The sequence below is a fragment of the Topomyia yanbarensis genome, chromosome 2 (assembly GCF_030247195.1).
Source record: "Topomyia yanbarensis strain Yona2022 chromosome 2, ASM3024719v1, whole genome shotgun sequence".
NCBI lineage: Eukaryota > Metazoa > Arthropoda > Insecta > Diptera > Culicidae > Topomyia > Topomyia yanbarensis.
The window spans coordinates 316,335,643-316,363,018 of record NC_080671.1 but is presented as its reverse complement, the minus strand read 5'-3'; the positions used below and the strand labels follow the sequence as shown (position 1 = coordinate 316,363,018).

Here is a 27,376-nt window from a genome sequence, read left to right as displayed (position 1 = left end):
TTTGCAAGCAAGGTCCGTATAGCGATTTCTGATCGATCGTAGCGCCGGCTAGTGACAAGTTGCTACTCACTGATAGCATTTCAAAGTGACAGTTTTATTTCTTACGCACATTGAAAACTTGACTTGGATGTCAGTTCTCAGTGCTTAGGAGATACTACAACTTGTCATAGTTATTTACGTGCTAAATAAAGTTATAAAGTCTATTTGGCAAGGTCTACAAGCTTTAGGGACGTCTTATTTCTGATAATTTCAGCGGATTTTCACCTTTCAGACTTCGCAGCCGACTGATTCTTAGCCTACAGTACGAATAGATTGGTTGTCTACTGACACAGAAATCCTTCCTGGTCTAAAGTCGAACATGACGACTGGCGTATTAGACCAAAACCACACCCCGCCAGGGCGAACACAAAGTTAAAAATGATTAATTTTTCGAACATCACTAAATTAGTATAACCACGTAAATATTAGTGGAATTTTACAAAGTCCGCTGAAATATTATTTGTTTGAAGCTTAAGTATCTCCTACAACTTGTCATAGTTGTATAAGCACTAAAGCAAGACCATAGCTTTGAAGGGCGAAATATGAAAGCCAATATTGCGCCACAAATCTATACTCTAACTAATATCAATTATAACAGTAAGGTTCATAGTGGCATGCCATCCCAAAACCGCTAGTAGCTACAGATTTTGTTTTGCTAATTCTCTTCCTGGGCCAGTGGGCAAGGGGGTGGCCCAAGCACATGCTTAGGCTCAAAAAGCTCAGTAGTGTATATTGCTATAGAGAGGATACACCGTTCCTCTCAATGGGGTGTTTGGATTTTGACGCTACTCATGATAATTATGGTATAATGTTAAAAATAGCAGAGTTGATTTAGGAGATCAACATTTTTTCACATTAAACCAATATTGGCACAATACAAATGGATGCAGAAGCTTCTAGAGAATTTATTTTTAATTTAGGTTTTTATTGTAAGGGAACTTTCATAAATATTTAGGAACCACAGAATTCCAGTAATTTCCAAGAATTGTCTCGTGAAATTGTACTAGGTATTTTTCATGCCTCCTACAGTTGTTTTAGTTCATTTTTTTTAAATTGATGACTTTAAAATAATATTTTTTTTCTGAAAATATGTTTAGCTGTGAATATTTCTATCATTAATTTTCCTATGCACATTTTCTTTCCAAAATTTACATTATTTGTAAATTTGATTATTTTCATATAGCAGCAACGAGAATTACACCAAAATGCTCCGAAACTTCAACCAAAAGTATTCGCAACTTCCAACTACTTAGTGGCCAATCAAATGATAAGAGTGTAATTCAATTTATATTATATCATGCTTAGATACTATAATCGTGTCTCGACGAGCTAGAAGTCAATTAAATAGTCATAATAATAAAAACTGCACTTACCTAATGGATGCACATCCAGAGTTGCAAGGGGATTAATGTGAAATGGAGTTTTAATTTGCTCTCTCGTTTCCTTCAGATTTTGTTATTTTTTCACAATAATAATGATTACCACTCCCACGTGACTGTTACTCGTATTGTACCACATGGTTCAAAATCACGAAAAACGTACACCAAGTACTGCACTCCATAACGGAGATCTAAACTTATTTAAAAAAAAATCATTTATATACATATTTCACTTTTCGGTTAAATCAAAGGAATTATCACTTTGATTTAGTTCTTCGCTTCCTTTACATCTTCTATTCATTAATTCACGAAAAAAAATCAAAACACTCAGTATTCGGTCAGTGAATGTGTTACATTTTTGGTTCGCTCCGATTTTAACGGCCGGCACGGGGTCCAACCAACCGGCAAAGGGGAACCACCGTTGCAACGCTCTATCGTCCACTCTATAGTTTATGTCTGACTGATTACCTGTGGCTCCCTAATCCGACTGCCGTACGGACACCAACTTGATTCGCACGCGCGGCTACCAGATCAACCGGTCTGCGACGGAACCTAGAGACGACTGAATGCAACCGTTTGTCTTGCGGCAGCATTTACTAAGCCATTTTACCATTCGCTCCCCGAGAGGGGGATTTGTTGTGTCTCTGCTGTTAACGCTTTGCGTTCCACCCCACCCATCGGTGGTGAACCATAACTGAGTTTGTTGTTTTTATGTTGTGCCGCCGAGCCGCCAGCATTCGGTTATCGGAACCAGACGAACGAGAGAAGAACCTGAACTCTCGCGCTCATTGCGATGCGGATCATGGGAGTCGTAGAGAATATTCCTTCAAGCTTCTGCCATGGGCTTTCTTGGATGGTTTTGGTTAAAAAAGGATGATGTTAGGAGGAGGATGATGAAACAGTACTAGGATCTATATTTGGAATTACCGAAGTGTTGCGATGTGCGATTTTTTGTTTTGGGAAGAGATCATTAATTATTATCACGATATTATCTTGTCTTCAGCACATAATGACTGGCGAATGGTAAGGACATTATTTTTTTGGATACTGGACCGGTTTATTCATAATCGTAAATAAGTTCAATACATTTAACGAGGCTATGAACGTTGTAAGCTTTTGTTATACATGTAGACCAGGTATGCTGCCGAAGGTGAAGCAGTGACTAAAGCCACCCCCTTCTCAAAATTTTTTATGAATAAGTTAAGGTTTCAGTGAGAAAAAACTCTTTTTTAGAGATTTTTTAGAACTTTGCGTGAAGCGATTTGATCAAAACTTTTGTACGTTATAATGTATCATTTCAACAACATGCAGTAATTTTTCTGTGCAAAAATATCGGCAAGCGGCTCGGTGACGAAGCATTTTGTAGAACATCTCTGAAAAAAAAACATGATTTCCGGTGTTATCTGCCATTCAAAAACTACTTACCGAGTTCTTTCAAACTTTGCATATACATTCTATGTAAAAAAACCTAACCCCTACGCTGAGTTTTTGAGATAATTTTTCGACTCATAAAATGGAATACGAAGGACATATATACGAACTACTTTCCGGTATTCTAACTAATGTTTTTGAGGTGAGAATGTGGGGGGACCGACTTATTTTCTTGTATTTGACGCATTTTGCAACACAAATTATAATTCGAAAGTATTCGGAAAAAAATTGATCCAAAAATCTTGAATAAAGTGCAACGAATTTTACTTTGTATTTGTATTTAACAATTTACGTCCATCTGACAATGAGTCTTAATGAACTAAATTAAAAATAATTAACCTAAGGTGATAACAAACGATTTCAATTCTTTGGCTCCAAATTGCATGGTAGCGGCACCAGACGACGTTTGCGAATTCCAACTGTGAGCGCACCAGTGAACAATACAACGCTTTGAAGCACAAAGGGTCCCGGAATTCGTTGGATATTTTGAACATAAAACCTAATAGACAATTAGCTTTGTCAATGATCGTTGAGAAGTGATAGGTGTACGTTAGCCTTTCATCAAGGATGACGCCCAAATCTTTTACATGATCAACGCGTTGCAGCTGAGTACCAGCAATGTTGTAGTTGAAAGTAAACATGTTCCTCGTTCGATGAAAGCTGATAATAAAGCATTTAGCAACACTAAGAACCATCATGTTTCTTTTACACCAACTATAAAAGGTATCAACGAGATACTGTAGCTCACGGCAATCGGCTTCTTTTCTTATAATTAGAAATATTTTCAAGTCGTCGGCGAAGAACAGTTTCCCTCCACGCATTAAGACGAAAACAACATCATTCATGAACAGTGAAAACAGTAGCGGACCAAGCGTACTACCTTGAGGAACTCCGGAATGGTTGGAAAAGGACTCAGATTCATTGTCACCAATTTGAACAACGACTTTACGGCGAACAAGGTATGATCGAAGCCAACGGCAGAATCGGGCAGTGCATCCAAGTTTATCAAGCTTCGTTAGCAGTATCTCATGGTTAACAGTGTCGAAAGCAGCCTTAAGATCTGTGTAGATCGTGTCCACCTGCAGTTGTTTGGACATTTGTTCCGTACAAAAGGATGTAAAGGAGACCAGGTTCGTCTCCACCGATCGACCGGGAAAGAATCCGAGCTGACAAGTGCTTATGTAATGCTTACTAGCATAGAACAGCACCTCGTTGATAAGTGATTCGAAAATTTTTGACTCGACTCTCAGCGAAGTGATTCCCCGGTAGTTCTCGATGTTGCTTTTGTCACCTTTCTTGTGTACCGGAAACATGACTGAACACTTCCAATCATCGGGAAATTTTTGCTGCTGAAGTGACACATTGAAAAGGTGCGTCAGTGGAATCGCTAAAATATCCGAGCATTTTTTCAGAACAGCTGAAGGCATAGCACTTAGTCCTGGAGCATACGACGATTTCGTTTTTTGTATTGCAGAGTGAACCGATTGTTCTGAAATGGTGAATACATCCCTATCCACCGCACCAACGGGAACATCACGGGACGCGTTGTCGAGCTCGATGACAGTTGGCGCATCAGTCGTGAAGACACTCGAGAAGTAACTGGCAAATAGGGAGCACTTTGTCGCCGTCGTAGTCGCTACTTCGCCATTGTAGACCATCCTAGACGGAAGACCCGTTTCCTTCCTCTTCGTATTAACAAAAGTCCAGAATCCCTTCGGATTTCGTCGTAAGTTTTGTTGGGTGCGGTTCACATATCCTTTGTACAGCAATTTATTACTCATCACTGGATATTGCGAAAAAGCGCTTGAGAATAGGGCATCGTCGATTTGTGTACGCACGTAGAGCTTTGGCACGGATGCGTTTCAGATTCCGAAGCATTGCGTTCGACCAGGGAGGCTTCCTGGGAAGTTGATAATTTGATACAGATTTTTCAACACAGTCAAGGAGTAACCGATTATAGAGATCAACTGCAGCATCTACATCCACTTGATCAAGTAGTACACTCCAGTCAATCAGCAACAATGAGCGGCGTAGAGCTACTAGATCAGTTTTGCGAAAATTACGACGATTCACAGCTAAAGCTTCTTCATATAGTGGTGAACTAATGCACAGTGGTCCGAATCCAGAATTTAGGATGACAAAAACATTTGTGACTAAACTACTGGCTCTAGAGATTTCATGTCTTCGGAATAAATAATCTGTGTCAATTGAGGCATCTTTTGAAGTGGGTGACATTAGGGTGGTCCTTATTGTTTGTACGATCTGAAAATTATTTTCGAAATAAGAAGAGATAGAACAATGAAGTGTTCCGCAAAATTGTAGTACAATCTTTTTCAAGCAACTTTGCTGAAGACGTCATATTTGTAACTTTAATGGTTTTAATTTTACAGCTATTAAAATGTTGTGTGATAGGGTATCCCTAACAAAATCAGTTTTTTCGTTATAACTTTTTAAATAATTTTTTTCCGTCAATAGCGTCTTCACAAAACTTTTAGAGCTTATTGAGACGAATATTATTTATATAGACATATTTAAGATAGCTTATTTAGTTCAAAAGTTATGAGCATTTTTAGCAAAAAAACACAACCTTTTCAAATGTTGATATCTTAAAATGGAGCAAGTGAAATTGATCTCTTCTTTTTGCATTCGAAAGATCACAATTGATAGTATGTTTTATGAAAAAATCTCAGAGGTCATTTTTGTTTAACTCATGTTATTTTAGTTTGAATATTGAGAATATTACTACTATTTGTAGCATTAAAAGTAAAACGGTCAGTGTAACCTAGCAACTATTTTTAAAATAAGATCAGATAGATAAAGAACATCTCAAATAAAACCTCTCGAGTGTGGCAAAGGGCCCACTGAGTGGTTGTTTCTAATGTAGTCGTGTATCAATCCATCTGAACAGCAGAGAACGTAGTGTGCTGTTTGGCTAGCCATCCTAGTCACACATATTTTAATTTACAGTATCAACTTTGTTAGTTATTTTCGGAAAATTTATGAATAAGAGCAACGAAAGATGTTAAAATCGAAAAACAGATAGGTATTCTAAAGTTAATCATTCGTAAACTTAGAACGGAAAGCTAGAGCTAGGCAGGATCATATGGGCATGATCGTTTTGCGTGGTCGATGACGACGTTTTGAGAAGGAAACACCTTAGTGGCGTGTTGGAAAAACGACAAATAGTTAAAGAAAAGATCGAGCCTTCGAATTAATGAGCCATTACCCAGTGGAGGCAATTCCAATGATGGCAACGCGACAAGAAAAGTTTTTGCTGAATGGAGTTTGTGAGATCACGGGTTTGAATGCAGATTTATTGGAACGATTAGGTATCATTCTCGCCGTCATCAATAGCGAAGCAAAAATAAACGCCCAAGTTTTTGCAGGCTATTTGGAAGCAACGAGAATGATTTACGATCACGAGTACGGTTGGTTCCTCTATCTTCAACCCTTCATAAACTTTTGGCACTTGGTTCGTCTATCGTCAAGCATGCTTTTCTTCCTGTCGGTAGCATATGTTCCATATTGATGTCCGAATCTTTTTCAAAAACAAAAATATCAAAAAACCAACACAATACTCTTGTTTAGCATTAATTTTTACGTAAGCAAAAAACTCACTTGATGTTTTTTACGTTGATTAAATGTAATGTACTGAGGAGCTTCACGGCAACAGCCGAAATAATAGTCGTCAACGATGCTCTCTACCGTGTATCTAATTCACGCAACACGAGCTACCTCTGCAATAACATTGCAAAGATACTGCCTTATACTTATTGTACACCCGTACCTGTTTGACCCCATTCTACTCTATGTATTTCTATGGTTTTCTCGAAACTTGCGGATAGACTTATTCCTCGTTTCTAAAGCCTTTTCACTGAGGCATTAAAAACGAGGAATAAGTCTATCGGCAAGTTTCGAGAAAACCATTCAAGAAAATTTACAGCGTTGCCAATATTGAAGATGTATTAAAAAAATTGCTGCTTACTTCGGACCCTTTGATCTTGTTGAAAAATAGGTCAAATAATGTTCCAGATTTCTAGATCTTCCGGATGCTACCCGGATCTTGATTACTCGTGACAAATTAACAGCATGCATGGGCCTTTCGCCGCACTTAAGCAGGGTGTTGGGAAGGTATTCCGATTCCCAAATGGATTCTACCAAGGCTGTGACTAAAATAATAATTCAGCGGACTCTTCGCCACATTATGACGTAGTGCTGGAAAGGTTTTCCGCGGCTCAGGCGGAACAAAATACATCGGGAACAACTCAGCGGGCTCTTCGCCACACTCGAGTTTTATTTGAGATGTTCTTTATCTATCTGATCTTATTTTAAAAATAGTTGCTAGGTTACACTGACCGTTTTACTTTTAATGCTACAAATAATAGTAATATTCTCAATATTCAAACTAAAATAAAATGAGTTAAACAGAAATGACCTCTGAGATTTTTTCATAAAACATACTATCAATTGTGATCTTTCGAATGCAAAAAGAAGAGATAAATTTCACTTGCTCCATTTTAAGATATCAACATTTGAAAAGGTTGTGTTTTTTTGCTAAAAATGCTCATAACTTTTGAACTAAATAAGCTATCTCAAATATGTCTACATAAATAATATTCGTCTTAATAAGCTCTAAAAGTTTTGTGAAGACGCTATTGACGGAAAAAAATTATTTAAAAAGTTATAACGAAAAAACTGATTTTGTTAGGGATACCCTATCACACAACATTTTAATAGCTGTAAAATTAAAACCATTAAAGTTACAAATATGACGTCTTCAGCAAAGTTGCTTGAAAAAGATTGAACTACAAGTTTGCGGAACACTTCATTGTTCTATCTCTTCTTATTTCGAAAATAATTTTCAGATCGTACAAACAATAAGGACCACCCTAATGTCACCCACTTCAAAAGATGCCTCAATTGACACAGATTATTTATTCCGAAGACATGAAATCTCTAGAGCCAGTAGTTTAGTCACAAATGTTTTTGTCATCCTAAATTCTGGATTCGGACCACTGTGTAATGGTGGAAATGGATATTTCTAAAGCGGGATGATAGTTATCTAAAGGAACGATCACACTGGAAGCTTCACTCACAGAACACTCAGGCAAAGCATTCTCATTGAGGAAGACAAGGTCAAGAAAACGAGATTGATGGTTGAAAATCGTGCTTACTTGACGTAGTCCGTGAAAAGCCATCCCGTCCAGAAGTAAGCGGCTGGCAGGATTTGTTGTCGAGGATAACGGGTTAGGGTAAGCGTACCCACGTCCAGAAGAAACCCACATGAGTCCTGGTTGGTTGAAATCGCCAAGGACTATCATCACATCGTTTGTATCTGCCTGAGAAGAAGCGCGCTCTATGGAGTCTAGGTGGAACTGCATAATAGAACAATCAAGTCGTGTTTCTGGAGGAATGTAAACAGCTCCAATAAAGTAGTTCTTCGTTTGCGTAGTAATCTTCGTCCAAACTGCTTCAATGCTTGATGAACTATCCACACCAAACTCACAGGAGGCAAGTGCAGAAGAAACAGCAATTAAAACTCCCCCGCCGCGACCATGGATACTGTTACGAGCACCTCGATCCGCACGATAAACCGCGTAAGAATCCCCGAAGAGCTGCATCGATGTAATACGATCATCAAGCCAAATTTCCGTTAGAACGAAGATATCGTAGTCGCCGTCAAGAACAGCCAAGTACAAGTCCTCGATTTTCGTCCTTAGTCCTCTGACGTTTTGGTAATACAATCGCAAACCATCGACGTCACGTGCCAAGCGTCCCGACAAATTGCAAGGACGTGATGTACCCGATGGCAAGCTGGAAACCAGAAGGTTTTCAGGAAGCGGATCGTCATTTTAAGGCAAAATACTCGCCTGAGAAGGGAGTTGGGAAGACCCCCTCACGACCTCCGAACGCAGGGCAGGGACGACTAAGCTGGTCGCTGGCTGGTAGCACGACTGCGTCGGAGCGCTCGGGGGCTTCCGTAGTGCGGCACAACAGGCGTCCCGGTGATGGTAGCGCAGCGTGAATTTGTTTGTGCAGTCTTGGCGATGGCGCCGAAATAATGCTTAGTTCAAACAACGGCAGATTGTTCGAACGAGTTGTACCAGAGGGCATGCTAGAAACCAGAAGGTTTTCAGGAAGCGGATCGTCATTTAAAGTAAAATACTCGCCTGAGAAGGGAGTTGGGAAGACCCCCTCACGACCTCCGAACGCAGGGCCGGGACGACTAAGCTGGCCACTGGCTGGTAGCACGACTGCGTCGGAGTGCTCGGGGGCTTCCGTAGTGCGGCATGACAGGCGTCCCGGTGATGGCAGCGCAGCGTGAATTCGTTTGTGCAGTCTCGGCGATGACGGCGGAACAATGCTTCTGCGTAACGGTGGCAAGTTGTGCAGGAAAGAAATTTGGAAGTCGGCGATGCAACATGTACTATTTCCCATCAGCTACTTAGTCACCATTGGGCTTTCCAAATTCTCAGAATGATTACATCCGCTTGGAGTTTGGAGTCGGTTTAGTCCGGGTCCACGATTGGATTTTATTGACATGTCGATGAATTCTCGAAACAGCAGGCCCTCGGGCGATTTTACGTTACGAAAACAGGACCATGAAATAAAACTACGTGTTTTATAATTATGTTCAATTTCTTTTCAGTAACGTCTATACAACGCTTATATTAGTGGAGATTCACTCTTGAGACCGCGTTACAATAAGTGCTAAAAGGTTCACTTAGTCACAGGAGTGTTATCACGTTTGTGAGTTCTCACAGGTAGGTGTGCGAGGATGCCCCCATGCTCATGGTCCAAATTCACCCCCCCCCCCTCCCTGTATAGTGTTTTGATAGTGTTTGAAATGGGTTCAACCCATAAAAACACCACCATCATGGTCGGGAAGATGCCATTTAAAAACTTTATTCTGGTGCATTTATGGGTTTGTGCGACCATTTCACGATGTTTTGATGGTTGTAAAATTTGGTGCGGATTAGATTCATGATATTTTTATGGGGTTGTACGGTGTTTTAACCCATGCAAATTTCCTCGGGGAATTATAGTGCGCGGACCGTGAATCTGATACTTAATTTTTAGTTTTTTAGTATATGGTTCGTATCCCGATCAGAATGCAATAACAAGATTATAACAGAATGCAACTTTCGTAGTAGGCTGTGTTTTCAAACAGTGAATTTATGCATGTTTTAAAATTTCATAGTAATTGACAAACAAAACTGTAATTTTATTACAAAATATAATTCTAAGTGTCATTTTACATCAAAATGCATTTAACAAAAATCTTTCAAAATACGATAGTTTGCGAGATATTTGGAATTTTATTCCAACAAAAACAGTTAATTCGATTGATTATACCCTTTTTAAAAGTTATGGTTGTTTCTTTTCGGCTACTTTTTCCAACTCAGCATCTAACGTCAAAATTTACTCTTATTCAGACTGCGCATTGGAGGCTTTGGGATGGCTTCAGTGATGAAACAAGTTCATCTTCTCGATGTTGATTTTTCTTCATTTGTTGCTTCTTCGTGACCTTCTTATTTTTCATTTCTTTTTTTACTACTTGGAAGTTGTCGGTTGGTCAATAAAACACAAACAAATAAACGAAAACACGCTGGAAAATCTGAAAAGCGCAAAATCATTGGTGGTAGGTTTCGAACCAATCTTAGAGGTAAAATGACTGGTAAAACACTATTAGTGCAAGTTCCGTGCAGTCGAAAAATCAAGCTAAAAATGGTTGAAACCCATAGTTAGAATACGGGAGGAGAATGGCACCATAGCTCCGAATTGTTGGTTATGTAAAATATTTCAAAAACTACCACTGATGAATTCAACGGTAGCACGAGAACTGCGAATAGATTAATTTTTTAAGATATTTTAAATTTTGTTTCAACAAAAACAATTATTTCGGTTAATTACGGATTTTTCATTTCGCGTTCCTCCATCAAGAACATTAGGTTTTTTTTAAAACAATTATATTTTGTAGCAAAATTGTTATACGTATTTTGATTTTAAATATCATTTAGAAACATATTTTACAAGAAAAATGTATTATAGACTGTGAAACGTATGGACCATAAAAATATGTTAAAAGTTGCTTCTCCATGATGCAAATACTCTAAAAAAAATTTTCATGTTTATAATGAAAAACATTTGATTGTTGGTAGTTCTTGATGGAGAAATGTGAATAACTTATAAGTGTTTCCGTTCTTGCTAGACTTTTGTTGACAATAAAAATGAAAAAATGGGTTTTTTGTAAATAATTTATTAATGTCAAATATTACATTGCTTTAAGTAATGTTTGTTTTCCTTTTTTCAAAGCTTTTAGGGGAATGTCTCACGGAAAAGGACAGAGAAAGAATTACCGGTACAGTGAGAAAGAAGATTCAGTGAAAATTCACCAGCGATCTCCCTGATTCTAGTTGGGCGCATTAAATTTTTGTTTTACTAAAAATGTTTTTAAAGTATATTTTTTGACGCGGCACTTTTCATTTCCCTTAATTCATTCTCGGACAGATTTACTGTACAAAATATGATCGAAATAATCGAAATAATTTTGCTTTGAAAGTAATGTAAAACTTCTACACCCTTTTGAAACATTGCTCTTGTGTCCAAATATACTAATTGCCGATTGACATTATTAGGCTTCATCAACTGAGCTGCAAAGTGTCGTTCGAATCGGCGTGGGTCTTGTTTTATGGTTGGCCACTTTCTCATGGGTGTCACTGATACATTTATGACATTCTGTGCTTTTGAGGAATTCAATAAAAATGATAAAAATATCATACCTTGCTCCAGAACTAATTCTGACTGATTCAAAATACTGATTGAGGTCAGTCTGTATAGTAGCAAGTATCAAATATTTACGATCGAGGCTCCTACTGCGTGAAGAAGGAATCCGGCAATTAGGAACCCCGGAGTTTGTCATTTCGACTAATTGGGGCTGTGGTGACTCGTCCGTATCATCCAATAGCACCGTGCTTTCTTTGGCAAACTTTTTCGGCTATTTTTAAAGCTGCTGAAGATCCAATTAATTAAAAATCATACCACCAGGAGCGCAATGAAGAAGAATTGCATAGTTTCGTGCAGTGGTGGATCCAGGGGGAGGGTTCTGGGTGCATGGACCCCTTCCGAAAATTTTCAACTTATTGAGAAATTATAAATTAGTTTGAATTTTATATTAGTTTCAAACCCTAAATCTTTTCAAACCAGATTTGACCACCACTACTAATTTCCATTAAATGAGGTTTTTACTTATTACGCACTGTACAATGTTTATTTTAGATTAAAACTTCGACCCCCCCCCTCCCCACCCCTTTTTCTGGATTCGCCCCTGGTTACGTATTTTATATTTCGCGAATGGAGAACGATGGCGATGTCGATACCGTAACGTCAAATTTGACATTTTCATCGTGATGCGATAAAATCGTGAATAATCGTATCCTGATATAGAAAGATCGCCGTCATGTGACACACCGTGGGTTTGGGGCATCCCAAGGCATTACTGTGAAAACCAGCAACAAATTTTTACAAGAGATCTTATATGTGAAAAATATTGTCGCATAATTTACGATCGCTCAAAAAGGGCTCGTGTCGACAATTTTAAGGAAAAGATGCAATCGTGATGATTTAAAATTGGTGTATAACATCTACACAGGTGTCAAATCATGGATCTAGTTTTATGGGCCCAACAGTAAAAAGCAAGCGCACGAAGCAGCTGAAGCAATCAAAATGTGTGTTTTGGGTATACCTGTTTCCGAATGGAATAATTGTATTGATTTTGAAGAGATTATTTTGAAGACAATAAATCTATTTTTTATATAAAATGTGTATTTAAAATAAATAGCAACGAAATATAGCAACCCACCATGCGGAGATTGAAGTCCTAATTATCCTAATTAGCAAGCACAGCCCTTTTTGATAATTTGCAAATTATGGGTCCAATTGGTTGCTACTTGGATTTATGCTGTGCATTTAAATTTTGCATGGAAATTGGTAGGGGAATATGTACTGTTTTTGGACCTCCACTCATACTATTTTACTCTACTTGAAAACCAATGTCCAGAATGAGGTTAACTAATTTTCCGAAAACTTGCCAGAACTTTTTATAAAAATGTTACCAGGATTTCTAGACTAGGATAAAAGAGTAAACTGCAGAAATTTATAATTCCTGTCAACACTGTAAATGTACCACAAAAACCTGTGTAAAATAACACCTTTTTGCCTTTCTCAATAGAAAGGTATTGCAATTGCTCTGAAAACCGACTTTTTAACGGAGGCCCGGAGGGCCGAGTGACATATACCATTCGATTCAGTTAGTCGAGTTCGGCAAATGTCTGTGTGTGTATGTATGTGTGTATGTATGTATGTGTGTGTATGTGCGGCTGTGTGTGTATGTGACCAAAAATATCACTCATTTTTCTCAGAGATGGCTGAACCGATTTTGACAAACTTAGTCTCAAATGAAAGGTGCAACGTTCCCATAGGCTATTGAATTTCTAATGCTATTGAATTTCTAATGGATCCGACTTCCGGTTCCGGAATTACAGGGTGATGAGTACGAACACGCAGAAAATGTCGATTTTAATAAATTCTGCAATGAATGTATAGAGGTGAATTTTTTTCCAAAATATGACCACAACTGCTTCGATTTGTAGTAGGTCACTGACATCCATTCAAAGTCTATTTGGCCACATTGGCCACCATCATCGGTTCCGGAAGCCCCGGCGGAAGTATCTAAATTCAGAATAACAGTCACATCGGTTTCTCGGAGATGGCTAGACCGATTTGACTAAACTTGGCCTCAAATGAAAGGTATTGCGTCCCCGTAAATAGCTATTTAATTTCATTCCGATCCGACTTCCGGTTCCGGAGTTACAGGTTGTGGCGTGTGATCACATAGCAAATTGTGATTCAAACCGATACTCCGATGAAAGCAAAAAAGGTAAAAATTTCGCTAAAATGTCTCTCAAACAACTTCAATTTGCTGTTCTAGGTCACCGACGGCCAACCAAACTTTCGTTGACTACATTGACCACCATAGACGGTTCCGGAAGTGCCCGGGAAAAGCGGCCATCTTTCAAAATTGACGAACTCACATCAGTTTCCGGAAATGGTTGGGCCGATTTTCACAAACTTAGTCCCAAATGATAGCTTTAATATCCCCACAGATGTTTATAAAATTTCGTACGGATCGCTTATATGGGTCCGGAAATATAGACTAAATCGTCCGGTCACATATGAAATTCCCATATAAGCCGGAACTCAATTTTTTTTTCAGAGGGGGGACCCCATGAAATTTCAGAAATCGAATTCGTATTTTTGATGCCAAATATCTTTAAAATTCATGGAACGTCGAGATTTTATGTTATCTCGAAATTTTTTTTATAAAAATCGACTTTTTGGGACTTTGCCGATTTCGCACCTTTTTTTCAATTTAATATTAATGTGGCTGTTTTTTCTTTTACAAAGTTATAGAACTCGAATAATGATTTCTATTATTGTATATAGTTGTCATGTCGTGCATAATAAAAATGTAATATATACATTTGGAAGCTTATAATGAATATAAACAACGCAAAAATTCTCGTTGTCATGTTTGAGAAAGGCACAATTGCACCGCTAGGTGGATCAAACAGGTTTTTCTTTGGACAATTGGGTCTTTTTGGATCCCACACCACACACAATACCAGCCGCAAATAAAAAAAGGAATTATTTTTTGCAAACTCATTGATCAGTCATGACATGGACTCTGCATCTTTTATCACTTTTGGACTTAAGAGCAACGCAAAGACCGTTGAGATCAGCTGCTCTAATTCAGCCTATGTTCCACCATACAGCCTTTGGAAACAAGGACCCGGTAACGTACATGATCCATTCTTTCATTGGCATAAGCATAAGCATGAGAGATCGCCCGTAGTTGCTACTCCGTTATTGGCCAGAACCAAATTAGGTTGCAAATGTTCATTGGAACAACATGCTTGGGAATAACATGATGAGTCACATTGTACAATTTATACTGATCCCTGCATGCTGATCAATACCGACGCCGGCCACGTCCGAATGCAGATCTTCTGGGAAAGGAAGGAATGTTAGTCCGATGCACGTTGCTACTAGAGACCGAGGAATCCTCTGCATCTCCACATGTATCCCGGGAAAGGGAGAGTTGTTAGTAAGTGTGCCAATAGCGTTATCATGTAATAATTGCTCTGGGTACATGATCCATTCTTTCATTTATTGGGGCTGGAAACTTTTTTGATTAAGGTCAAATTTTTAGTAGTTTCAAAAAGAGATTGCAAAACTTTATGTTCACATAACTAAGCATATTATTCAGTAAGACTATTATTAGATGAATGTAATAAATAAATAAATATTTAAATAAATACTTAAATTAATAGATAAATAAATGAATAATAAAGGACATAGCGTTACGCCATCTCTATGCAAGCTTATTATCACATTGCGAAATGACAATAATAAAGAATACAATATTTACAGTCGTTGCACAAACCCTTAGCTTTAGTCAATAATACTCACTTATAGTGTCGATGAATCTAATTTCTTGTATGTAAGTCACTTACCTGAAAGAAGAAACCATAAAAATATTTATTAATTAAAATCATGATCTGTAAACCGACGGGTTCAATAGACACATACGCATCTAAGTTGTAGGTACTAGTATTCAAAATTATTTTCATATCAACAATGACTCATTGCTATTTGCTGAAGGAAATAAATATGCAAGGAAGTTTTCTCGTTTCTTATATGGAAAGTTTGCTCCAAAAACCGACTTTGCAACTTTGCATCATTCGATTCAGTTCGCCGAGTTCGAAAAATGTCTGTTTCTTTTTATAGCAAGAATTAAAAATTTCAAAAGCCTGGCCTGTAGTGTATTAGTACAGTGTAGGACTCACGGCTCACTTTCGCGCCTAACCTTATTGTGCTTTCGTCACGAGCTTTTCGTAGCTATATCAGAGACTCACATGATCCATGAAATGGCTCGACCTACGAGCCATTTAGCTCTCGACTATTCTTTTGCTTTTTGTCTCCATTTATTACGTCGTCACTTAGCTGCTGATTTCATGAGAATTTAGCTCCTGTTTCCGTGAGCAATTCAGCTTCCAGCCTTATCACGATCTATTTGGATAATCCCCGGCAGTAAACTCACCCTACTCCGACCCTAGATCCACGATAAAGGAATTTCTCCCGACACTGATACCTGCTTTCTTGGGCCATTTAACTCCCTGCTTTATCGAGATATACTCGGATATTATCCGGCAGTGAAACTACCCCACTCCAACTGAGAGTTCCCCGACGACGAAATTTCTCTCGGTACCGATGTATGTTTCGTGAGCCAAGTAGCTCCCAGACAAATTAGAATCCACCATACTCTAAATTCCTTGGCGGATTCATCCCGATCGCGATGCTTGTTTTCGTGAGCCATTTAGCTCCCCGTTTTATCCTGATCTACTCAATCTACTTCCGGGCAGTAGATCTAGCCTACTCAACTGGCTAGCGCGTATGTACCGAATTCGGTCCAGCGATTCTGGGCGGGGCGTAGCTTTTGGTTCACTGGCGCCTCAACGACTCGCTGGTTGTTCGACGCAGTTTACTCGAACTAGTCCTCGGCTACACAACTATCCTGATCACGAATCACCCGGTAGGGTGTCGAGGACGGTCTGGAGATTGCGGTGGAACCTGGCATCCGGTTCGCTGTCGCCCCGATGACCCGAACTTGGTGCTGCAACGCGTCAAGTGGTCCCCGGCGGTGGATTTAGTCCATTCCGGCGGAGAATTCCCCGGTGGCGGAATTTATCACGGATCTGATTTGTTGTTTCACGGCGGCCTTCTAGTCTGCGACGCTGCTTTGTTGGTCCCTTGGCCATTTCCTCGACAGCTCGGATAGTTTACTCGATACTACTCTATGGACAGCTTACCAGACATGATCATTGCGGCACATCTCATCGACGATATTATCGACTGCCATGCTGGGTATATCCTTTCGAACTTCTTCGAACCTAAGGCATTCGAAGACTACGTTTTCCAGTATATCTTGCACGTCCACACACTCCGGGCAAAGGGGTGACGAAGCGTGTCCAAACCGATGGAGGTACTTCCGGAGGCATCCGTGTCCGAACAAAAACTGCGTCAAATGGAAGTTCACCTCGCCATGCTTCTTATGCACCTAACCGACACATTTGAGATGTGTCGGTGGGGCCATCTTCTTTTCTCCGTGTTGTCTCACTCCTGCTGCCACTTCTGTCGTTCTTAGCCAGAATGATGCCAGAATGATCTTCTGTCGTCCTTAGCCAGAATGATGCCAGAATGATCATCCCACCAATGACGCATACTGCCTTCGACAATATCATTCTGTACGTACTCGCGACACTAACAGCCATTAGGCGAAACGTGCTTGTCAACTTCGTACAGTTTCGCTTTGAGTTCAGTACAGCAGCCCAAGCCACTACGCCATACCTTAGTATTGAGGATGAGACGTTCGCCAGGAGACGTTCCGTGCTCCACCTTGCTCCTCCAATGTTCAGCATGATCCTTTCCAATATGTTAGTTGTCCTCGAGGCTTTCTTATACATCTAGTCGAGATGCGCGTTGTAATTTAACCGATCGTCGACCATCACACCCAGGTGCTTCAGCTCACACATCGAAGCAATTGAGTGTCCGTCGACGTTGATCACGACACGCTGGATTTTTTTCGGTTGTTGACTAGCATTGCCTCCGTCTTGTGGTTAGCCAGCTGTAACTTGACATCAGCCATCCAGGTTTCCACGATGACTATCGTCTCAGCTGACTCCTCAACTCCTCAAGCATGTCGCTGGTTATCGCCAGGACTACGTCATCTGCAAAGCCGAAGATTTCAACTCCCCTGAAACTAGTGTTGATATTCCGTTGTACATTATATTCTAAAGCGTCGTGCCGAGTATGGGACCCTGAGGTACTCTCGCCGTGACCCTAATCGACCTCTGCCCCATGTTCGTTTCGTAGATCAATACTCGGCTCTGAAAGTAACTTTTCAAAACCTGCACAGGTAGTCCGGAACCCGCATTCTGTGCAGATCTACGACGACCCAGCTGAAGCTCTTGAAGGCGTTCTTCGCGTCGATTGTTACCATAGAGCAGTAGCGATTACTCCTTTTTTTGTTTCGATGCATTCTCCGTACTCGCAATGACTGTGCGAATGGCGGCCACCAACGAGATCGCTTTCCGAAACCCGAACTGCCTGTGCGACAGTCCGTTATCACTTTCAGTATAGTTCGTCTGCCTGTTGAGGATGACCCTTTCCAGAAGTTTACCAAAAGTATCCAGCAGGCATATTCCTTGGTTTTGGCAGCAATACCAGTTTCGGGATCTTCCATCTGTTCGGGAAGTAGCCTTCGTCCAAGCATTTCTGAAGGACTGTTCTGACCATGTCCGGAAACGCCAGGATATCGGTCTTCAGTGCCACGTTAGAAATACCGCCCGGGCCGGGAGATTTCTTCCCTTTTAACCATTTTGCCACTACAAGGAGCTTTTCGTTGGAGACTGGATTGTCACTAGCATCTTTCTTATCTGCATCGACGTGGGGTCGGGTTGAGCTTCCGGAAAAGACTTTACACGATCATCTTTAGTTTCTTAGTGCACATTTCAGCTTCTGTCGTTGGACCTTTGATCCCGGCAAACACGATACGGTAAGCGATGCCCTAGGGGCTAGTGTCTACTGCTCTGCATCCTTGTAGCAGGTGAACTTTCTTAGCACTATCTAGCGCTTGAAAGTAGCCCTAGCTGCCTGAAATTTTACCTTACACTCTTCTCTGACTGCCTCAGATCTTGCTCTCTGAACGCGTCTTCTGGTTTTCAGGTTTCGCTCTCCTTTGTACAGAGCAGGTGATAAACGTATCTCTGCTGTCTGTATGCCACTATACACCTTCCTCAACCTGATTGACATCTGGTCTTTCTCCAGATTATAGTGCTCTAATTGTACGCTTCTCATCTCGTCTTCTCTTGTAAACTCCTCCAGATTCCTGAACTCGACCACTGCTTTCTGAACTAAAGCTCTCACGTTCGCTTATTCTCCCACGGCTTCTGCTACAAGTTCCCGATAGGTCAAGCTCTTGATCAATGGATCCTTCCTCAGCTCGAACGCCATCTCATCTTTCTGAGTCCGCCTAGTTCCTATTACGTTCTCCCCCGGTTCCTTCAGTTTGGGAGCCTTCCTCACCCGTTTAAGGATCGCAGCATACGTGACGCCGTCGGTTGCTTTGATGACTAGAGCGTCTCCCCTATACCTCTCCTTGCGCTGCCGAAGGTCTTCTTTCTTCTTTTTCGTGGTTTCTTTCCGTTTTTTCATCTTTTCTACCCTTTCTACGATTCGCCGTCCACTTACTACTTGTCGTTTTTTTCGCTGTTCTTCACCAACCTTCTTGGGTTGATTCGGTTCCTCCTCTTATTCTAGTGTCTCTCTTACTCTTTTCACGGAACGGAAAAAACGCCACCTTTCGGCGTCTGTTTTCGCTACATCCGTGATGTTCAGTGCCTTTTCGGTGTTTTCAGCTTTCTCCAGTAACGCCATCTGTTCGCATTCAGCGGATACTACGGCGGATTTGAAGCTAATCACTAGATCCCTCATCTGACCGTGCACGTTGCACTTGCCTTTCATAAATTCGTAGAGCTCTTCGATTTTTTTGCTTCAGCTTCTTCACTTTAGGTAACCCAGACTATGTATGTAGGTGTGTGTATGTGCCGAAAGGTGAATTATCCGAATACGATCCAAATGGATTTCATTTAAATTAGATTTTCGGTTGCGTAGGTACTGCCTAAAGAGTGCAGTCACATATGATTTACCCATATAAATCGTTATTACTATGATATATAAATAAAAAATCTGTTTTAATCCTCCTAGTAGTGCAATTGTGCCTTTCTCATTCCTCCAAACTATGATTCCATGGTAGTTTATGTTCATTTCAATTATGGAAATATTTAATACATTCTTCGTACACTACACACAATGGTTCACCAGCCACGAACTTGATGAGCTACTTGTCGACGGTGAAACACTTGAAACAAATAAATATCATACTTAATTAGCCTAATCAGTATTAGTTCAATGTTGTCTTCCTGCTAACTAATTTTGTCATGCGTTATGGGTGTGTGAGGAGGGTGAAAATCCCACGAACGAACCACTCCCCATGAGAGGAGGGGAGTGTAAACCTTCGCCGTACACCACTAGCTACGCCCCTGTTAAAATCCAGAAACCTTATGTCAGTAAAAAAATAGGCCGGGATTAGGTTGACGATTTTTAGAGTGTTTGCATATCCTTTCTATATGAGACAGGCAAAAATATCTGTGCGGTCGCATTTTTAAACTCGTAACTCCGGAACCGGAAGTCCGATCGACAAATTCACTAGCAGCTTATGGGAGCGTTATACCGTTCATTTGAAATTCAGTTTGAGCGATTCGGTTCAGCTATCTTTGAGAAAAATGAGTGAGATTAGAAAATACATACACACACACATACACACATACAGACATTTGCTGATCTCGACGAACTGGGTCGAATGGGATATGACACACGGCCCTCCGGGCCGGGATTATTTGTTGACGAATTTTAGAGTGATTGCATATCCTTTCTATATGAGAAAGGCAAAAACTCTTAGTAATGCGCATTCAAAATTGTTGGCATCTGCATTGTTATGTCGTTAATAGGCAATTAAATGTTATTTAGTCACATTGGTCACTTTCGATGGCATAATGACTTCCACAGGAATGGTTCTCACTTTTTGACAGCTTGAATGACTTCCAAGAATGAGCAATTTATATTCATAAAATCGCTAAAAAGTTTTTCCCGTGTAAGAAAAATGACTTCGGAGGAGACAGCCAATCTCATATCCGTTTGATAATACTACAAAAATACTACTGAATGAGAGCTGAATAGCTTGTCTCTCAACGTATCTCCACTTGGAATTTATTATTGTTAATTACCTCAGCTGTGGTCAACAGCGAAGGCAAAAAATAGCATTTTGGAAAATTATTAGGGCAAATTGCAGTGAGCAGAAAAAAAATATAAGTAACAAAAGACAACCAATTCATTAATACTAAACAAAGGGTAATATGTTGATAAAATTTCTTTTTTTTCCATTCACTTTATAAACAGTAGTCCGAAAATCGCATGTTTTATGTACAATTTGACTTAACGAAACATGTTTAGAATGTCAGCGCTTTTATGTGACAAGATGTCTCATCATTTTCACAAAAAATGTGGAAATGATTTGCATAATCTTTGGTTTGAACGAGACACATATCCAGAGAGTAACTACGTATTAAATTCGATTTGCATCGGATCCGGATACACTGTTGGTCAATAAAATAAGTGTGAGATAAAAATACATGAAATTTTGAGTTTTCTCTAAAAATATTTTTTATTCCAATATTTTATAGTTAGGCACAGTCGTAAATGTGAAAAAGAACACTTTTATTTGTAAATTTATTGTTATACTTTACATGAACTCTCTCTTCCCCATGAAATCCAAAAAAGCACCTGGTCAATGAAATATGTGTATTGTAATCCATTGCATTAAAAAATTTCAAATCCAATGATTTTAAGATTTTAATATTTTTGACAACTAGTAGCCTGTGTAACCTCCCTTATTGAACCAAATTTTATCCATTCGCCTTGGCATTGAGTCATTCAAACGCTGATAAGTTTCCGTTGGCATAGTGTACAATTCATTTTAAGCTGCTTCCCACAAACGACCCTTATTTCTGAAATTTTGACCGGATAACTTCTTTTTAAGTACATTCCGTAGATTTTCTACGGGATTAATGACAGGAGATTGGTAGGATCCGAAATTATAGTAACTTTATTATCCCGAAATTATTCCTTTACATACTTCGATGTGTGTTTTCGATCAATATCTTGCTGAAACTGCCATATAAAGGCACGTTATCTTTGGCATAGGACTGCATGACATCCTTTAGGATGTCCATTCGTTAGCCTTGCATTCGAATCTTGCCATTATAGTGGTGTTGCGAAAAATAGGACCTGCGCCATTCCACGAAAAGTAGCCCTAAACCTCATTGTTCTCGCCTCCGTGCATTGCCATATTTTGCGTGTGTCGCAGATCAAACTTTTTGCACTTTGGACGTCTAACGTTTCGTTGTGCATCGGAGGAAAACAGGTTTATCTTTGATTCGTCCCTCCGAAGGATATGTCGCCATATTTTGATTCCTTCTGAACCAGGCCCATTAACGATGTTGAAAAATAAATTGCATATTTCTGCGAAGTCTTTTGCTTCGCAATAGTGGAACCTTTTTAGCAATTCTTTCTGGAAGATTGGAGTTTTACAGCCTACAGCGAACTGTTCTCGGACTTACCACATTTCCAATTTGTGCTGAAATAGTCCTGGATGACACGAATGGATCAGATTTCGCTAATAATGCAATACAATGATCAGTTGCTGTAGATGTTTTCTTGGTTTTTTTTGCGTGTTTCTTTTTTCAAAGGTTTTAAGGCATTTTTAAAGAAGTTTTCGGAATGCCAAAGTGTATTCGCGATTTCTTTGTACGTCTTATCTTCTTTAACAAAATTTCTTAGCAAAACTCGTTCCAATTGTGTACAGTGAGATCAACGACTTTTTCCTAACCAACAGTGTCGCGGTGGTTGTTCATTTCTAACTCGTACACTTCCTTATCATCACAGTGGTTACTGCCATGTCCATGTTTGCGAATTTCTGACGGGTCACGAGTGTCGACTTCCTCAATGATGGTGCCGACCGTTGATTTTGAGATACTAGATGCAGTTTTTGCCGTCAATATTATCCGAACAACAGCCAAAATTTGGCAAATGTTTGTTTTTCAGGAAATGGTTGCGAAAAGACCGGAAGTCAATAGCCTCCGTATTTGGCTGGAGCACTACTTCTTGCTTCTGCGACTCAATCATTCGACAGATCCCAACAGCAAGAATTAAAGTAACAGTTTCTTTTGTTCTTCCAACGAGTCACACATTATGAAGGGAACTGTTTTATCACACTCAGCATACTGAGTAGATATCCTGACCGCTGTCTTCGGTGGTTCAAAATAGCAATCTTCCTCACAATTCGAAATAGCAATCTTCCTCACAATTTGTTGAAACCAAACAAGATACAATTTTTTTTAAGTCGCCGAAAAACATGTTGTTTCTTAAATTTATTTTTGAAAATTTTCGAAGGGGGGGGGCTTTAGCCCCCTAGCCCCCCCTCTGGCTACGTGCCTGGCCAAAGTGTATTCGCGATTTCTTTGTACGTCTTATCTTCTTTAACAAAATTTCTTAGCAAAACTCGTTCCACTTGTGTACAGTGAGATGCTCGACCCATTCTATAACAAATCTTTGACTTATTCAACATTTAAATACATTTATTAGCACGCAGAATACAAACTTTACCAAATTAAACATATAATGGTATTGAGTAAAATAATAACCAGTTAATATATTTCACACACCTATTATATTAACCACACAAAAAAAGCCTGTGGCAGTCTTGTTTTACATCTTGACAAAGATTGCAAATATAATCAGCACCAACAACCCACTAGTAACTTGACAGATACACAGGCTTGTGTGTGCGGTAGGTGTGATTGAGACTGCTGTAACTTGGTATGTGTAATTGAGAGAAAAATAAAATAATCTATAACACACCTATTTTGTTGGCCAGCAGTGTATGTTTGTATAAAATAACGGCGACTATGAGTATATGTAAATATTTGATATTAAATATATAAAATTAAAATACACATTTTTATATATTTTATATTTTAAGTACGAATTTAGATGAATACCGCATATATTCTCTATAACAGAAGGAGTTTACAAGCAACCACGTAAAGAGTCGCTAGGAGACAAACCATGTGCCCCTTATTTTGTAGTGTTTTCAAATTACTTTCAAATGGTCATAACATTGATTGCCAAATCACATCGGTTCTCATAAACTTGTTTTGTTGAAATTAGTTTTGCAAATTAGTTTTTCATTTCGACTTTATCTCATCAGAATATGGCACTAACTTCATGACAGTACTAAACTAACGCCGGATTAACGCTAGCTCCAAATACAAATGTATTTCTGAGCAAACCCTCTATTACTGCGTGATGTATTTAATCTTGTTTTTTAATATGTTAACACATATCTTCTATTATTATTACTTAAGTGTATACAAACAATTTTTTTTAATGTTTGCTTTTAGGTTACATATTCAGCAGTTATAATAAACGTTTCAATGCTTTCAAATTGTTTATTGGATTTGACTCATGTAAATTGCTTTCACTACGTTAAATATGATTAATTGTGCTTCTTGAGCATGTACTATGAACAATTCCATTGAAAAAATTTGAAACTATTTTTTGACCAACTTGGTAATAGAGAATTGTTCAAATAAGTTGAAATTTCAAATTTCCTGAATACACCCCAGTTAAATATAAAGGTAACGTAATATAAGAAAAAGGAGACCGGCTGCATGTATAATGAAGGTTTTGTAATATGTAAAATTCACATAAGCTGTTTAATTTAGATGTAAACATAGTTAAATCAATGCATCCGTCATGATGTTTGGAATTATGAAGCAACTTCTACAGGTGAGTTTATAATCGGGACCGATTCAGAAAAGAATAACTCGGAAGCCGAACGTGATTTGATTGTTGACTGTTGATTTTGCCGCCAATAAAAACTTTTCCAAGAGAGTCGTAAAATTTTACTGCTTCTGAAATGTCGCTTGCAGCTTCTGTTCGTTCAATTAAAATCACATTAAGTATCAACAATGGTGTATAAAAAAGTTATTCTTACAGGTTTGTTTGTTTGGTCTTAATCAAAAGACCGACCCCCATCCTGCACTAGCTCTGTTGAACAGAAATATTTCTTGTGTCACTGTACAATTGTGCTGTCCAATAAATACAGGTAGTATTGTGGCTAGCGACAAGTTTTGCAGGATTGAAGAATGAAGACGTTCCAATCTAAATAATAAACATCTACCGAAGCAACAAAAGGTGAAATAAGTGAAAGAAAAATGAGCACGCTTTCATAGTTCGGTGACCGAAAGTTGTTGTGATGGTAATGATTATAATATAGAGTAGGGTGGATTGATTGTGCCGGCGCATATTTTTATTAAAATAGATCTTTTACCCTTCGGCAGAGGTTGAAAGTTGAATTACAATGTGGCTCATCACAATCATATCGTATCGGACTATTATTTTTTTGAAAGTATATCTAATAGTAAAAGCCTTGCGGGATTGATGATAGTTAGCGCGAAATCTTATGACCATCGGAGTTCGTGCTTCAGAGAGTACGTCTCAGTTGATTGCTTTACTGTTACTGTTTTTTTCTGTTATTTGATTGAAATGACTGTGAAATTGCTTGAATTTGTAGGCTTACATCATTGATGCGCATAAACAGTATTTTTCTTTTGAAACTTTTACCAAATTATAAAATTCATTTACACTCTTGTATATACAAGCTAACAGTGAAAAGAATAGAAATTTCAACACTTATAGTGAACATATGAATGGAATCCTAGTGTTGTCAAATCAAAATGGCATATTTCCATCCGTGAGGTTGAATCAAGACGTAGATTTCCATCACCTACTTGTCAACAACATACCGAAATTATCCACATTGTAAAGATTGTAGAAACTTTTGCTTAACTGGATATCGCCATCTTTGGTTTGGCATCAAATTTCAGTAATCTACTTGTCAACCTAATTCCGAATTCCTATTTTTAGAGCAGAGTTCTACTATACGAGTCGAACGAAGGGCAGAAGTCAAAGTGAGTGACAGCGGGTGTTCCTCGGGGCTTTAAAACGGGATGTACGATGGCGCCTTTACCCGATCAGAAACACATAACAGAAATATTTCAAAACTATATCTCGCATTGCTACTTGTTATAAATTTCTGTTATTTTAACTACTAACGAGACCTAATTTATAACACAATAGGTTACAAAAATTGTGTTCTGTTATAATCTTGTTATTTCATTCTGATCGGGTACACTGCGGCTGCTATCTACTGTTTCGTCATCGATACTGCGATATGGTGTTCCCGCCTGGGGTGCGGCACTGAAAACCAAGCGGAACTGCGAAAAGCTGAACAGGACGTTCCGGTTGATGGCCGTACCAGTCGCGAGCGTGTACAGAACAATATCGTCGGAGGCAGTATGCGTTATCACCGGGATGATCCCCATCTGCATCACTCTGGCGGAGCTATAGTCGGAGAAAATTCGGAAACGTTAGGAAGATGGCGAGAAACTATCCGATGGCTAAGTGGCAGCAAGAATGGGACCGTACGGAGAAAGGAAGGTGAACCTACCAGATCATCCCAAACCTGTCGACGTGGGTCAATGGAAAGCACAGAAAGGTGAACATCCACCTGACACAGTTCCTGTCGGGCCACGGCTGCTTCAGGTGGTATTTTCACCGGTTCGGGCATGCAACGTCTTCATTGGGTCCGGAGAATGAAAATGTCGAGTAGACATCGGAGCATGTGGTCTTCGAATATCCGAGGCTTGAAGCGACGCACTGGGAGATGCTTGGAGCGCGAGGACCGGACATCAGTCCGGATAATGGCGTTTGCGATAGAGTACCGGGTATGGGTCGTCGGTGGACTAGCGAACCGAACGGCACGCTCCACCCAGAATCGCCGGACCGACCACGGCACTCTACTGATTGGCTCGATAGAAATATAGCGAAAACCAAAGAAAAATCGGTTTCGGTAGAACATCCTTTGCCTGGAAACTGTCCGTCGGAGTAGGCTAGGTCCATGGTCGAGAACTAGACTGAGTAGACCGCGACGAGAGACCACCAGTCACCGGTTTCCGTGGTACCTGCCAACCAAATACCTCCATCGGAATCGGAATCACCAAGTTTCGGGAGAACTTCTCTCGTCGGGGAACTCTCCGTCGGAGTAGGCTAAATCCATCGTCGGGGACTAGATCGAGTAGTTCGCGAACAAATCGGGAGCTAAACGAGAAAGTGGTATCAAATGGCAGAAGTGAGCCGAAGGGCTCAGTAAATTAGACAGTCTAAAGTTGGCCGCTCAGATTGTCATCACAGGGTAAGAGCACTAATTCCTGACCCCCAGCTAGCTTACCTACTGCCATAGAGGAGTTGTCACGTTATATGAATGGTCGAAAACCGATAGTGTGTCGACGAAGTGTGCTGTTCTTTTTTTTACAATGGAGAAGACTGTTTACTTACTAACCCAGTACACGTGCTATTGGTAGGTGTCCAAGTTACCACACGGGGTGTACTGGGAGCGAGTCGGGCTCGAATGGTGACGCTGCCATTAATACCGACTAAACTCCATTGGGCTCCGCCATCGTTCCCCCCCCCCCGGAACTACCTCTCGGTATTACATCTGGGGGGATGGCTGTACTTGATGTACTCATTCACTCTCGCTCACGCGTTCATACGTCCTGTATGAGGCTTACTTGGGTGCTCTCTCTATCGCACCTTGATTCACTCTCTAACACTCCTCATGAGGCTGACTTTTGTGCTCACCTTTTTCGTTCCTTGCGAGGCTGACT

The 27,376-nt window shown here is 39.8% G+C and overlaps 1 protein-coding gene across 2 annotated transcripts in view; it reads right to left on the bottom strand.

Moving 5' to 3' along the window:
* LOC131683670 (atrial natriuretic peptide receptor 1) overlaps positions 1–27,376 on the bottom strand; it is a 369,276-nt gene that overhangs the window by 224,367 nt on the left and 117,533 nt on the right. Inside the window, exon 1 of one of the 2 annotated variants that reach the window (XM_058965852.1) lies at positions 1,413–1,975. The exons of the other annotated variant lie outside the window; for it this stretch is intronic. The gene's annotated coding sequence lies outside the window, so the exon portion shown is untranslated. Of the gene's footprint in view, positions 1–1,412; positions 1,976–27,376 lie in introns of those variants that run through there. 2 annotated transcript variants of the gene reach the window in all.